Here is a 14,866-nt window from a genome sequence, read left to right as displayed (position 1 = left end):
CTCCTGACTTAAACAATGCCCTGCCTCCATCAGTAGACCTAGTGCATCCTATTTAATTCCTCCTCAGCATTTAATCATCAAGAACTGGGGTCTAGGAAACACAAATATCAGGACCCCAGTTCTTGATGATTAAATGCTCAAGAGAGCATTCCCTCAAGAGAGGGAACTTAAAATGCAGTCCTTAATTAATTTTCTCCTGCATTTCTGGAATTGTCTATTCTTTCACTTGCCCAGATCATATCTCTCCTGCCACTTTGGCCCCTACCTCACTGTCCCTCTTCCCTCCACTTGTCCCTAAAGCCAGTTCATGGACTGATTCTGATATATCTTTGTTCAAACTTGGTCAGACTTTTGGTCTTTCCCCCCAGCTTCACTGTTCAACCACTTCCCTAAAACCTAGGAGTCCTCCCAACTGTTTCTACCATGAATGCAACTTTCCCATTGGCTTGAACATGGCCTGCAGCTGTGTGTAGTCCATACCAACATTTTCCTGGACACTTAAATAGGAAAAGCGCTACTTGAGTTAGGCAATTTACCTGGCTAACTTCTGGGTGGGTCTCTTCCTTACCAGAAATTTCTCTGCCTGTGCCAAGGCACAGGAAGTTATTGAGGAAGTAGGGGAGACTAGTCCTAAATTCTACTTACTATTTTATCTCTAGGCCCATTTTCTGTGGGTTGGGCCTGATTCAATTCTCAACCTTCCTGCTTCCTTCCTGGGACTCCCGGAATGACTTGGAACTTGCTATGTATCCAATAACCCCTGTATCTTTCTATTCTTTCCAAAAACTTACCCCCTTCCATTATTCCCAGAATTAGACAAATTCCTCATACCCATTCTAGTCTGAATCTTCTGTGTCATTGTTCAGACAAGCTGTCTGACATGGCGCTATTGTTGGAGTCCTGAGCTTTGACTGTTTGTCTACTTCCCTGGGCTCTGGCTAGTTGCTCTTCCAGCAGGTCACCAATTCCCGGATATAATCTAAGTCATTGCTTTTCCCAAACTCTGCTATTGATTAGATAAAATATACTCAGAATAAGCACTTCTTCCTTCACAGTAGCAAACTGTTCAGACACAGTACATTTATTTTCATTAATAAAAACAGATGAAGTTAACTAATACTATTTCTTTAATCTTATTTTATTGGGAACAAGTTTTGCAAGAGGCAGCCAAATGATGGCTTTAAGAAATTCCAGAAAACTGCTACCACTCACAGCCTAGAAATTCCTAGCAAACCTAATACCATCAAGGGATGTAACTATGATCACATAATTGCACAGCTCTGTTTTCAAGACTTTGTAATGTGTCTCCTAAATTGATATCATTTGGCAATACCCATAAATTTATGACAAACCAAAAAGGTTACAATTATGAATTACGGGGTTTGTTCCTAAGGATCCCACAGAAAAACTGAAAACTCGGAATGCTATTTAAGGCAGTAGAAATATTTCAACCATCATTTTTTCCATATCTCAGATCAAATACATTGTCTGTCTCAAAACTATATAATAATGGTGTTTTACTCAAATAGCCACAAAAACCTTTGAACAGATGCATAGTTCCAAATACCCATTATAAACTATGACAGAAATGGAATTGATATTTTTTATTGGTAATGAATACTTTGTATGGGCTTGGTTTAGAAAAGCTACACAGACCCCCTACTAAAGTAGGTCATCCAACCTGTTTTTCTGGGTTTTTTTCATTGTCAGGCTTATCACACATTCTAATTGTGTATGTATGTATGTATGTAATTGTGTATGTAATTATATATGTATTTCTATTGTGTTGTTTTTCTGTCTTCACCACTAGATCGTAACTCATGTGCTCCATGAGACCAGATATCATGACTATTTTATTCACCACTATATACTTAGCACCTATGCCTGTTATTATGCTAGGTGTTGAATAAATATTTGTTAAATACATTAGTTGTAAGCATTCAATAACTATTGAATTATGATGGGTTTAAATGGGATTATATATTCTGACATAAGACAGAGATAGCTAAGTTGAAATAGATTCATATATGATATATATCATACAAAGGAATAGGATCATAAAATATCTATTATATTTAAATTATTTATGTATAAATATAATATATTTACTATATATATTTAGATATATATAAATATATATAAATATAAAAATTTTATATAAATATATATTTATATACATTCCCTTATATATATCATATATATATGATATGTATATCCCTAATATATATATTTGCATATATATGTATATATATATGTATATATATATGAACAAGTAGGAATGATTTGGTAAATAATACCTTGGTTTATTTATCTTTTGTAATAAATAGATCTTGAGAATATTTTTAAAACCTGAAAATTTGCCAATAATATTTACTTCACATAATATTTGCCCCCAAAATAACAGGTTTATTACCTTTGAGGTGTGATGCCTGGAAGGAAATTTTAAATACTGGAAAAAAGAATCATCATTCATTCTGTGAACTGAATTATTCAAGATAAATAGATTAAATTCTATCAGTAAATGCATTTAGTTATACACTTACATTTTTAAAAAATTAAAAGAACCAGCATCGAATGCGGGAGGTTTGGCTAAATACCGGCATGAAGGTGGTATATGGTAAGGAGAGACCTAAACGTTTTAGCTGACTTTTAAGTTCTATGTGAATATTATTATGATGATTGCAATAACCTAACCAACTAACTAACTAGGGAAGTTTTAAGTTGTGTTATAAAAGCACAGTGTCCAGGACATGTCCAGCCATGCCTAGTGTATTCTGTTCAATTCAGAAGATCACATTCTAAGAGACATGGGTAAACACGCACTTTTCCAGAGGCAAACAAAGTGAGGATTCCAGGGAACTTGAAAATGTCACCGGGAAGGAATGTTTGCTGTATCTTAGGATACGGGCATGAGCATGGTGTTCAATTACACGAAGGACTTATTCTGTAGGTCTAGGACCGGCATCAATAATAGTGCACCATAACGTGTATCCAGAACCAGCTGTGGAACCCAGAAAGTGGAAGAATTTGGCTCAACCTACGAAAGAACTTTTTAGAAAAACAATCAAAGTATGAAATGGGATGCTTTTTAGCATGAGCTTCGTGAATTCTGAGATCTTTAAAGAGAGGGTAGAAGTCACAGAAGAAACTCAATTATCTAAGAGACTCTTTCAATTATAATGTTCTAAAATTGAAAAAACAGCGAACATAATGGATCCTTTAAACCATAAGTGGTTTCTATTAAAAATCATAGGCTTCCTCCCTTAACCTCTGCTCATTTCATCTTATTATTTTAGTAATTTTCTCCCACCCACTAGAGCGTGTGAGTTTATGTTTCCTTTTACTGGGTTTACTGAAAGCATGAGCAATAATCTCAATGACCTATAATTTAAACAAGAGGGGAATTGTGACTTTTAACAAAAAGGGTAACATGTTAACCTGAGGGACACTTTCCATTGTTTACCAGGACTTCCCAACTCCAACCTCCGCCTCACTTTATAGGAGTCAGGCAAGCTTTAATCTGATGTCTGAACTGGGCCAATAGGAAGAAAAAATGGGCAATCAAACAGCTTGTGAGTCACTTGTGATGCATTCTTCCAGGGATTAGGAGCGGGGTGGGGGACATCACTTATCTTTACTACACGACTGAACAGTTTTCACTCCCAGCAGCTCCTGGCCAGAGTCAGGTAAGAGTATACTTTCAGCAGCTAGCTACAAGATGGGGTGGGGTGGGATTGTGAGCGCTGGTGGAGACATCTGTTGACTGGCCTTCAGGCAGCAGGAGAGTGTGAGATTTGATGCTATCTGTGCGACCTTGGTTAGTTTCATAGGGAAGCGTGAGAGCAAACAGAAAATGAAGATTTTATGCTTATATCTTCCAATGGCTCTCATAATGCAGTTGCAAGAAACACATAAAAAAATTGACTCATTAAAAACTACAGATTTCACAGCACCCCCTTCAAGATTTCAATTTAGTAAGTCAGGGGTTGGACTTGGGAAATCGAGGCGAAGCCCAGGCACTTGGTTCACAGACTTCACACTGAAAGCAACTACTGGTTTAGGCAAAAATGAAACTGGTTTTTATATTTCTCAGGTGTACCTCTTGGACTCAGAACCAGTTAGTAGGGCAAAGGGCTATGGCAAATGTCAACGTGGGGGCATGTGCACGAAGCATTTGAAGTATGTTTTGTGGACTACTATAAGTAACATAAATTATTAGGAATTGGGAAACAGAGAAAAGTGGGGGGAAAAGGTAGAATAGTGTTGAATTCCAAACTTCAACAACAACAAAAAATAACAATAGGATAGAGCTATAGTTTGCTTTGAGGTTGAGTGTCTAAAACTTCTACGTAATAACTCACAGCAAGATGGACTGTGGAATTTGCTCCGGGGTTAACGACATCTGTAAGCTGGAATGGCAGACCATTATCCCTGCTATTACACTGCCAGCCTTACCAGGACAAGGGGACACATTGCTATTCAAGCCATATGCCACTCTAATGCCACCAGCGAGCTTAGGAAGCAGAAGATATTAAGAGGAAAATGATCACATAATGTTTGACGAAGCTTTTCTGCACCGATTGCTCGGTAGATTTTGATGAAGTGTTTGTTCACCTCCTCCCAACCTTTCCTGGAATAGCTACATTCAATAAGGCAAGATCACAAGGGTGATTTGCCTCTTTTTTCCCCCATTTACGTGTAAACGAGAAGGGTATTGATAGAATCGTGGTCAGTAACCACTATTTTCTTCATGTTGCTATGCTTTTGCTTTCAAGTCTGAGAAGAAAATCACGTGAGAACTTCAGTGAAAACTTCAGCTTGAATCATGTCACTCAGGGTAATCTGGATACCAAGAAGCAAACAAAACACACTGAATAAAAGCAGCCTGAAGGTCATCAGGTTGACTTTGCCTCCACCTGCTCTCAGGGAGACATAAACGTGCAATGCTTGACTGCAGTTTCATATTTACAGGAATGGATTGCAGACAGAAATCATCCTCAGACCGTAATCTCAGGGAAACCAGAAAAACAACTTCTTATAAAGCTACTTACAGGGTAGCAGATGTGAAGGTATGTTTTGGATCAGACGCGGCGTAACACCAAACTTTTAAAAATGAAGTATTTCATTAGACAGCTCAAAATGAGCATTAGAAACTTTATGAACTCTTTCTAAACTAAAATACTAGGAATAATGAGCATTTTTGGCATTGCCTCTTTCATTCATTTCCTTTTCTTTCATTGTATAGGATTCCTGTGCTGTTATCTGTGCCGGGGGTGGGGGTTGCCGGGTGGGGGTGGGGGGGGGGTTCTCCGTCTACTTAGAGGAGAAACACGCATGCGCCCTGCAGTGGTTTTTCGGGAAGCTAGAGTCGCAGGATGGCTGTTTCTTGCCAGCTGCAGTCGTTACTTTTCTACAAAAGCACAAAATTCCTTGCCCCTAGTGGGAGACCTTCTGAAATACTTCTAACTAAGTACTCTTTCAGAAATGCGGCTATTTTACAAATTTTTTTGGAACCGAACTTTTTAAATTTAGTTTATCAGATTGTTCAATGGCTTCATTCATTCTTTCATTCTCTCACCAACGTTCCAACCTTTGGAATATATAAATGTATTTTTCGCTCTTTTGTTTTCACTACCTATGTTATAGTTTCTTACCTTTTACAAGAAAATAAATTATTAGCTTTTATTTTTTTTTTAATTATTAGCTTTTAAAGACCCTTCTATTTTGTCCTGAAATGATGGTGTTATAGAACATTAAAGACATATTAATATCACTACTAGAGCTTTGATTGGTATTATAAAAGAGTTAGAAATTAGACCTGTAGGGGAATCAAAACAAACTGTTAATAGGTGGGTGGCATTTGAGTTGAGCTTTGAAAAAGAAGGAGTATTCCAAAAGCCATAGATGGAGAGACCCGTAATGGCTTAGCAAGAGATACTCTTAGAAGTAATGAAATACAGTGGGGCGCCTGGGTGGCGCAGTCAGTAAGCGTCTGCCTTCGGCTCAGGGCGTGATCCTGGCGTTCTGGGATCGAGGCCCACATCAGGCTACTCTGCTGGGAGCCTGCTTCTTCCTCTCCCACTCCCCCTGCTTGTGTTCCCTCTCTTGCTGGCTGTCTCTGTCAAATAAATAAATAAAATCTTAAAAAAAAAAAAAAAAGAAGTAATGAAATACAAAAAGGAGAAAATGAATTGTTTAATAAGGCTAAGGCAAACAGGTGTTTTCATTCACAAATTTCTAGGATTGAACCAATCCAATGGGGGAATTAAGTATTAACTCAGGAGCTTGTCGTTTACATTGCTCCTACTTAATTCCCCAATTTCTCTAAAAAGGAGAGAACAATTAATTTTAGTATCTATCCCCTCACTTCCATTTCCATTCTACTCTAACTCTTGTCTCCCATTTCATGGGAATTTGCCCACTCAACAGCCAAGTCCAGAATCATTAATTTGACAAATTACGATGTGCACAAAACCTAAGACAAATGATGCATGATTATTTCATTGAGCTTAAAGAAGCAAAGATCATTCCATTTCTCCCCACTGGAGCAATAGCATAGGAAAACATTTGCCACCTTCTGCTACTTTAAAGGAATTGGTCCCATGAATATCCTTGGCATGACGGGCATGTTTCTTCCCCACAAAAAGGCTGACTTCCAGTCACCTCTTCTGTTTCCACTAGAAGAGACCAAGTAGCTCACTTTGGAATGAACAGAATTTTCATTATGGATTGAAAAGGATCCTTTATCAATAAAGACTTTGGATTCTTGTCAGGAATGTCCCAAGATTAGAATGACATTTCTCTGGATTGAGAGCTGCTTTACAAGAAACTAGCAGACAACTACCTTTGACAGGGAATATAAACATCACCTTTTCTGTGTCTAATTTAAGATAACTTTTAGATTTCTTCTCTGGCCAATTGTTTAAAATTGTTTAAGATTGGAAGTAAAAGAGAACTTATAGAATCATTTATTCAAGATATTCAAGCTTAAAAATATGAATCTTTTAGTCACAGAACATTTTCCAAGGAATTTTAATACATAAAATAAAAAGCAATATTAGTCTCACTTTCATTTATAACTTCAATTTCTGTAAAGTCAGTAAAAACAAAGAGACATTTTTGATAAAGCGAATATTTGAAATTGCACAATTTCTTTCCACATGGCTCATTATAAAAGTATTTGTAGGAATATACACTTAAAGACAAATTGCTGAAAATCTCAGGATATTCTTTAATTAAATAGAAATGATAGGGCATGCTTTCTTTTGGAGACAATATGAAACAAGATAATGTAGCAGTACTAATCAATGAGTTGATGGGCTCTGGTATTGATTAGGAAAAAATACATATTTAGGCTGATATATTGCTTTGTTTTTCTTTTCAACTATTACGTTTGTAAAGGGGTGTGTGTGTGTGTGTGTGTGTGTGTGTGTGTGGTTTAGCATGAAGCACATGCATGAAATCCTACAGTTATGTAGAATTGGTTGGGAAAGCATTTACTTGTCCTAGCAGAGAAAAAAGAAAAAGAAACTAAGACCCAGAGAAGCCTCTCATTCTAGGTCATTTCACAATATACTGAGAGAGAATTAGAATGTACGTTGCCTGACTCCCATTGTGTTCTTCCAACTATTCCCTGATTTTATTGGCAAACACCTGTTTGCCTTAGCCTTATTAATCAATCTCATTTTATTATTGTAGCTATTATTGATATTGTTGCTGTTAATACTGTTATTATGATAAAGATGAAACATCCAAGAAAAAATACGATCATAAAACATTAGCACTGGAAGGGACTTTGGAGATAAGCACTAACATCTTAATTCCCTGAGGTTGTCAGGTGAAGTGAGTCACTTGCCTGAAATACAAACATTGTTAGTAGCAAGGACCTGACATATCTGACTCTCTGCTCAGTGTTTCTCCCTCTTTGTCTTGTTGCTTCTTAGTTTAACAGGAGCATTCTTGAGAAATAGGCTTAAAGAAGAGAATTTGTATCATCTGAAGCAATCACACTTGATTTTTCATAGTCAGTATTTAGTTCATTCCATCAAGAAACAATACCATCTGTGGATGTGGTTAAATTTTAAATGCAACAATGAGAAGTTCTGGCTTAAGACCTTTTAAAAAATCCTTATCACTTCATTCTGAGACATAGAAAGGAATACAACCATTGTAAAACATGTATTCTCCAAATTAGACCTAGATTCTTACAACTTTTTTAGCCCAATTTACTATACACCTGTTGCTTAGAAGACCAGACATTATTTTAAATGCTAGACGAATGAATTATCGCTCTATAGACACAGATGAATCAACAGCATATCCACTTATTTCCTGTGTTTCTGAACTTCAGGATATCTAGCCTCTCAACAGGAAAAATCCATACCATATGTAAAGCATTTTCCATTGTACTCAAAGATGTTGGCTTTGTGACTCATCCAAGACTTTAACTTTCTTTGAATATACCCTGAAACCACCACAAGCACCTATTAAGTATCCCTCAGCACTACTGAATTTGCAGTCAAAGTGGAAATATGATACCTTCTCTGGGTTTGAATACCAAAAGGAAAATTTCATAAAGAAAAAATAACATTGCAGTTTGGCTTCTTTAATGAATACAATTGATGCATACTGACTTTGTAATTAAAATAATTTCTGTCATTTTGGGGAACCTGAACATTAAATGATGTCTGTGCTATATTTATATTCACTTTCCTCCCCGTTAATAATAAACATTTCCAATCGGGAATGAGTATGGCCATAACTTTTGCTTGGTCCCATTCGGGATTCCAGGATCTAAGGCTTTTCTCTCTGGCTCTCTGTGTGTCTTGTGTTATAATTTTATTACTGTTCTGTCAGCTTTGGAAAAATATTTTATCAATAGTCTTGTTCATACATATTATAGATATATATTTAATTTTCAAAAAACATTAAAATACAGAAAGTATATCAAATAGTTGGATTATAATGCTTTGGAGGCTTTTAAAATTTTTAAAGAATACATGCAGGTTTTTTGCATGTGACAAAAAGTTATAAATTAAAGGGACTCAATTATTTTCAGCTGCCACATTGACTTGTCACTTTCAAACTAAGTTTCACATAAGCCTAGAATTCCATGAACATCTCTTATAGATTTCTGAAAGAAATGACTGAGAGAATTTTTTCTACTTTGTCCACCTTCAGGTCTGTTATCTCTATAGGTTAGTATTCTGATGCATGAAAAATAACCCTCAAAGTTTCTACAGCCTCACAGTATTGAGCCTCTGTACAAATAAAACATGAACCACAACACAATGTCCTAGATAAGGTCTTGAATCTCAAAAGGAAGTGACACGGCTTTCTTGTTCTTAATGTCTTGTCCTGTAAGTTAAGAGAGAGACTCCACATACTTTGGAAAAAGAATGAAAACCTAAAACTGTACTCAGGAAAAAAAAGTTATATATTAGAACACTCTTTTCCTTCTTAGCTCTTACTGTTTACTTAAAACTGATATATCAATTAAACTGTATTCCAATTTTGTTATAAAAGTTTACTTAATAGTCTGTGTTGTGTTTCTTTATCAAGTAGACCATTCAGCTAAGTTCATCTAGATCTTTATCCAAAATCAGATTTTGGTTTTTGTCTACTGGGATTAAATAAAAATAAAGTGTTTCAAGTATCTTTGAATATATTTTGTAGTAAGGAATAAAAAAGTTGGCATTTGCCATCATCTGATGGATTTTGTGATCATTCCCTTTTACATTACTTATTTCTGTAGTCTTTACATCTACTGTTCTGAGGGTTGAGGCTCAAAAGTGGTAAAATAGTCATATTTAGGTTTCGGCTCAAAGAAAAGAGAGAAGCCTCCTTAAGCCTAAATCACGTGCCCAAGCTTTAATGGCAGCTATATTTGAGTTTAAGTCACTTCTCAGCAAAACTCAAGGGGCATTTTGCTTTAGTTTACCATTTTCTCTGTATTTATGTCTCCTTTTGGGACCTCCCTTGGAGAAGTGGCTGGTGCAAGGGTAGATTTAGGCCTTCTTGGCTTTCCTAGCCATTATCCCCCTGTAGCATTCCATCTCACAGCCTTTTTTTGTAATGAGCATTTAAAATATAACTAGACAAAAACATGATTACCCTAGAGGGACCTTTTTTTTTTTTGAAGATTTTATTTATTTATTTGAGAGAGAGAAACAGCATGAGCGGGGGAAGGATCAGAGGGAGAGGGAGAAGCAGGCTCCCTGCTTCCCCAGAATCCTAGAATCATGACCTGAGCCAAAGGCAGATGCTTAACTGACTGAGCCACCTCGGTGCCCCCGCCCCCCTTTTAAAGGTTTTACTCTAGAGGTATCTTGACTGAAGGAATATTGATATCTTCCAGTATGGAAGAGAAGGAAAAGGGTGACTCAGGTTTCTACTAGTCCGTGTTCAAATGTAAATCCCATGGCCCACACTGGCATTGAAAATTCTATTTGGTACAGTAAAAAGAACATTATATAAGTGGCTATGCAAAAGGAAGATTTCAAACATAAACGTAATTAGAAATGGCTGCCAAGCATCTGAATTGCTAGAAGTGTGTTTACCTCTAAACATATTCACAGAAAAGGAGAGAATATATTTTAGAATTTTTATCTTTACCAAGCATTTTCACCATATACTTGAATTTAAGTTGCTGCCTCAATAGCAGCTTTTTAGTATACTTTTGTTATTTGAAGCAGTCAAAAATGTGTGATAGCTCAATGGATTTGTTTTGTAAACGCTTTTCAAGTCACCCTACTTCCTGCACTGTGCTCTGTGAAATAGAAGAGGGTCTGAGCTATTCTTACGGAGTAGCTCCTGATTTTCCTAATAGTACAAAGAAATTAAAATGGTTGTACTAAAAGCCATGGTATAGGAGAAGATTGGTATTTTTCTTTCTTTTTTTTTTTTAAATATTTTATTTATTTATTTGACAGAGATAGAGACAGCCAGCGAGAGAGGGAACACAAGCAGGGGGAGTGGGAGAGGAAGAAGCAGGCTCATAGCGGAGGAGCCTCATGTGGGGCTCGATCCCATAACGCTGGGATCACGCCCTGAGCTGAAGGCAGACACCCAATGACTGCGCTACCCAGGCACCCCAATATTTTTCAAAATACCATTTCTCAGGCTTCTCTAGAGCAGATTCTGATTCAGTAGATATGGAATGGGACCCTTGAAGCTGTATTTTTAAAAGTTCTGTAAGTTATTCTGGTGCCTGCCAGGTCTGGCTTTGGAGTTGCAATTAGAGGGATGCCAACTGGCATGATTAAAATACTTCTGGATTGGAAAAGTCTGCAGGCCTTTATAAAGCAGAGCAATTTGATTCAATTCAACAACACTATTGAACGCCTACTCTGTGTCAGACGCCTTGCTGTGTGCTGCACAAACGAAGGGGACCACGGTTCTTGTCCTCCGTTGTCTCAGAGACTAGAGATTGCTTAGTGAGGGAAAGAGACAGAGCGAGAGGGGAGCGAGAGTGAGAAGGAGGGAAGAAGACAGAGTAAGGGAGGGAGGGAAAGGGAGAAAAAAATGGGAACGAGAGAAGGAACAAATTAACCTAGCTGCAGCGTGGCAGGGAAGATGACAGGTACTTCCACTGGAATTAACAGAGGAACAAGGAGGGAAGAAAAAAGCTACAGAAGAGAAGGTAACTTTGGGTCTGCCTTGGGGGTTCCAAGAAATACAGCAGATGGTCTCAACCAGTGTTGAGCAGCACGTGGGCGCAATTATAGTTGTGCTTGTGGGGCTGTGATTGGCATTGAAACACCGTGGGGTGCTCCTGTGTAAGGTGTCCAGACCATTCTTGTGGAGAAATCCTGCACGAGTTGACGAAACGGAAGAGAAGTTAAGGCCTTGAAAATCACAAGTGCTAGGAAATGTGAGATATAAACGTTGGTTTGGATCATTACTGTGATACTCTTTATAGCAGGAATGATAATAGAAAAAGTAATTAAGTTGTATGAAGGTTTTAGATGACAAATTTGACTACTCTGATAATACCTATCACTGTTCAGTTGGGAGATGTAGAATTGACACTAGTGACAGTGAAAATGCTAAAACAAAACCAGGTTTTATTTATTTGGAAGAAGCATAGAATGATGCCTTCCCTGTAGGTCCTAAAAACCTGAGCATTGACCAGTGGCTTTACTGCTTTAGCACCTACTGTTTCACGAACAGGATAGAGTCCTCTTGAGACGGTCCTCAAAACTTCACCAATTTTCAAAGATTTTTTTCCCCAAATCAATAGCATTTCTGAAATATGCTTACTTTGCTCACCTAAATATGAAACTAGTGTTTTTCTTTTGATTCCCAGGATTTTCAAACAAAACAATTAACTGGTAGTTTTTCTACTGAACTAGAAAATCATAATGTTAAGATCAGAACCCTTGCAGCCATCTACATGGTGAATGTGTATATTCCAATAGAAACAGATCTAAAAAGAAGAAAGAAAGAAAGAAAGAAAGAAAGAAAGAAAGAAAGAAAGAAAGAAAGAAAGAAAGAAAAAGAAAACAGCTCAGAGAGCATAAGTAAAGTGTTACCTACATATTTGTTAAGAATAACTCATAAGGTATAGAGTAAGTCCTTTTAAAACTATCTGGATAAGTTCTTTATTTTTTTTAAAGATTCATTTGTTTATTTGAGAGAGAGAGAGAGAGCATGTGAGCGGGGGCATGGGCAGAGGGAGAGAAGCAGACTCCCCACTGAGCTTGGAGGCTGATGTGGGGTGTGAAGTGGCGTTCGAGGGTGGGCTTGACAAGGGGCATGATCCCATGAGCCTGAGATCATGACCTGAGCAGAAACCAAGAGTCAGACGTTTAACCAACTGAGCCACCCAGGGCCCCCAGATAGGTTCTTGAATATTATTCCTTACATTCCTCTTGAAAAGATTAATTTCTGTTTTTCTATATTTAAGACATTCTGTCTATTCATAGTTGCTTTGGTACACACACCTGAATGAAGCCATGAAAGTCTTTTTCTTCTTTAAAGTTTCAAATAAGCAGTCACAAATAGAACTGACTAATTGATATTAAGTATTTTGTAGTTATTGACAATTTCTTATATTAATATTATGCCTACTGGATAAGAAAATGTTCTCTCTGATAGTACATAAACAACAAGCATGTTTGTATTCTAATAAACTGTAAGCACATTTTTAAGACAAAGTCAAAAATCACAGAGGGAATTAAGAGATCTGGGGTTTTGATTCTGAGCTAAGTGATCCGTACTTCCCGGAAATGGGCCTCTTCCTCAATATTCCACTTAGATTCTCTAGCAGAGCCACAGTCTGATATTAATCAAATATTTGTTTCCAGGTTCACCAACAGCATAGCTGCATATTACTTTAAGTCTTCCCTTACTGTGTTAGGACATGTTGAGCCGTGGTTTTAATGATGGGCATGACACTTGGCCCATTGATGTCAAAGTCGATATGAGGCTATCCATGAAGACTAACTAAAATAGTATTATGAATAAAATAAATTTGCTAGGAATTATTCACCATCTAAATCCTGACCCAGGGTCAAGTTTTAAAACAAAACCGTCTTTCTTTTAGTCATTTAACATCTATTATAAACTTTGGAACGTACCATTGTCTTCTTTTACCATGCAAACCACTTAATGTGTAGAAGTTCTCCTTTCATTCCAAGAGCAAGGCCAAGGACATGCATTAAATCTTGGTCTGGCCAATTAGGTCTGTATAAACAAAAGCATCAGAGGCTGGGAGGAGACATTAGAGACCATCTGTCCAACCTTCATGTCAGCCAAGGAAAGAGAGATCCAGAGTGGTCAGCTGGTCTAACTGGTCTAAACACGAACCAGAGTCATGTGACAGAATCAGGAATAGAATTTGGAGACTCCGACTTCTTATTGTCATTTCCGCTAAGTCACAAACAATGCTGCTCCAATGCTGCAGACACCACCCCCAGATCTGACCCTTCGATGGCTAGTGAGTGGCTAACAGGAATCAGGCTGAGGCTGTATGTGGGTCACTGAAGGTCATTCTCATTCACATGGCATAACACAAAGAACACATCCTGCTGATGGAAGGCCAGAAGCATGACCACCCTGCATCAGTATCCCATATTTTCTCAGCACATTTTGGGATAGAGAACAGATATTAAGGTTTAAACTCTGAATTAATATACACACTGGGGGGCAAGACAATCACTTTTCCAATTATAGATATGTGTTGTTGGGGAAAAGTATTTATTTTTTCTAATTCTCATTTTTCTGGACTATAAAATTGGGTCAATAATATTACTACTGGGGCACCTGGGTGGCTCAGTCACTTAAGCATCAGACTCCTGTTTTTGGCTCAGGTCATGATCTCGGGGTCATGAGATCAAGCCCTGAGTGGGTCTCCGCACTCACACCAGAGTCTGCTTGAGATTCTTGAAATTCTCCCCCCGACCCCCACGCCCTCCCCTGCTTGAGCGTGCACTCTCTCTCTCTCTCTAAAATAATAAAAAAAAAAATCTTTAAAAAATACTAATAATATTACTACTATGTGGGATTTTCAGGATTAATGAAATAAATGGCCTATCTTAAATGTTACATTAATGAATTCTGCTGCTATTAATAATGAGGCTTTTCTCTCTGAAGTTCTTCATGGCTATTAGTATTAAGAATAGGAAACAGAATAAGAATCTTAGACATAATTTAGTTTAATATGTAACATTTCTTTCTGGATAACCACACTATATGAAAGATGCACACTTGTATACAAAAGAATGGACTATACTCAAATACACATAATTTCCTTGTTTTGTCAGGGAACTCATACTCAGACACTTAACAGTGTGTTTTATAACTATGTTTACATTATTTAGTGATATATTTGATATCAAAGCAATAAATCAATATGTAGATGGGA

General features: G+C 37.3%; 1 long non-coding RNA gene across 2 annotated transcripts in view; it reads left to right on the top strand.

Moving 5' to 3' along the window:
• Window positions 1-14,866, top strand: part of LOC123001477 (uncharacterized) — a 427,451-nt gene that overhangs the window by 275,958 nt on the left and 136,627 nt on the right. Inside the window, exon 8 of one of the 2 annotated variants that reach the window (XR_008956189.1) lies at window positions 4,972-5,069. The exons of the other annotated variant lie outside the window; for it this stretch is intronic. This is a non-coding gene — a long non-coding RNA (uncharacterized LOC123001477). The remainder of the gene's footprint in view (window positions 1-4,971; window positions 5,070-14,866) is intronic. 2 annotated transcript variants of the gene reach the window in all.

This window comes from Ursus arctos, unplaced genomic scaffold, assembly GCF_023065955.2.
Source record: "Ursus arctos isolate Adak ecotype North America unplaced genomic scaffold, UrsArc2.0 scaffold_29, whole genome shotgun sequence".
NCBI classification, from domain to species: domain Eukaryota; kingdom Metazoa; phylum Chordata; class Mammalia; order Carnivora; family Ursidae; genus Ursus; species Ursus arctos.
The sequence above is the reverse complement of the archived record's forward strand: the minus strand, read 5'-3'. Positions and strand labels throughout refer to the sequence as shown.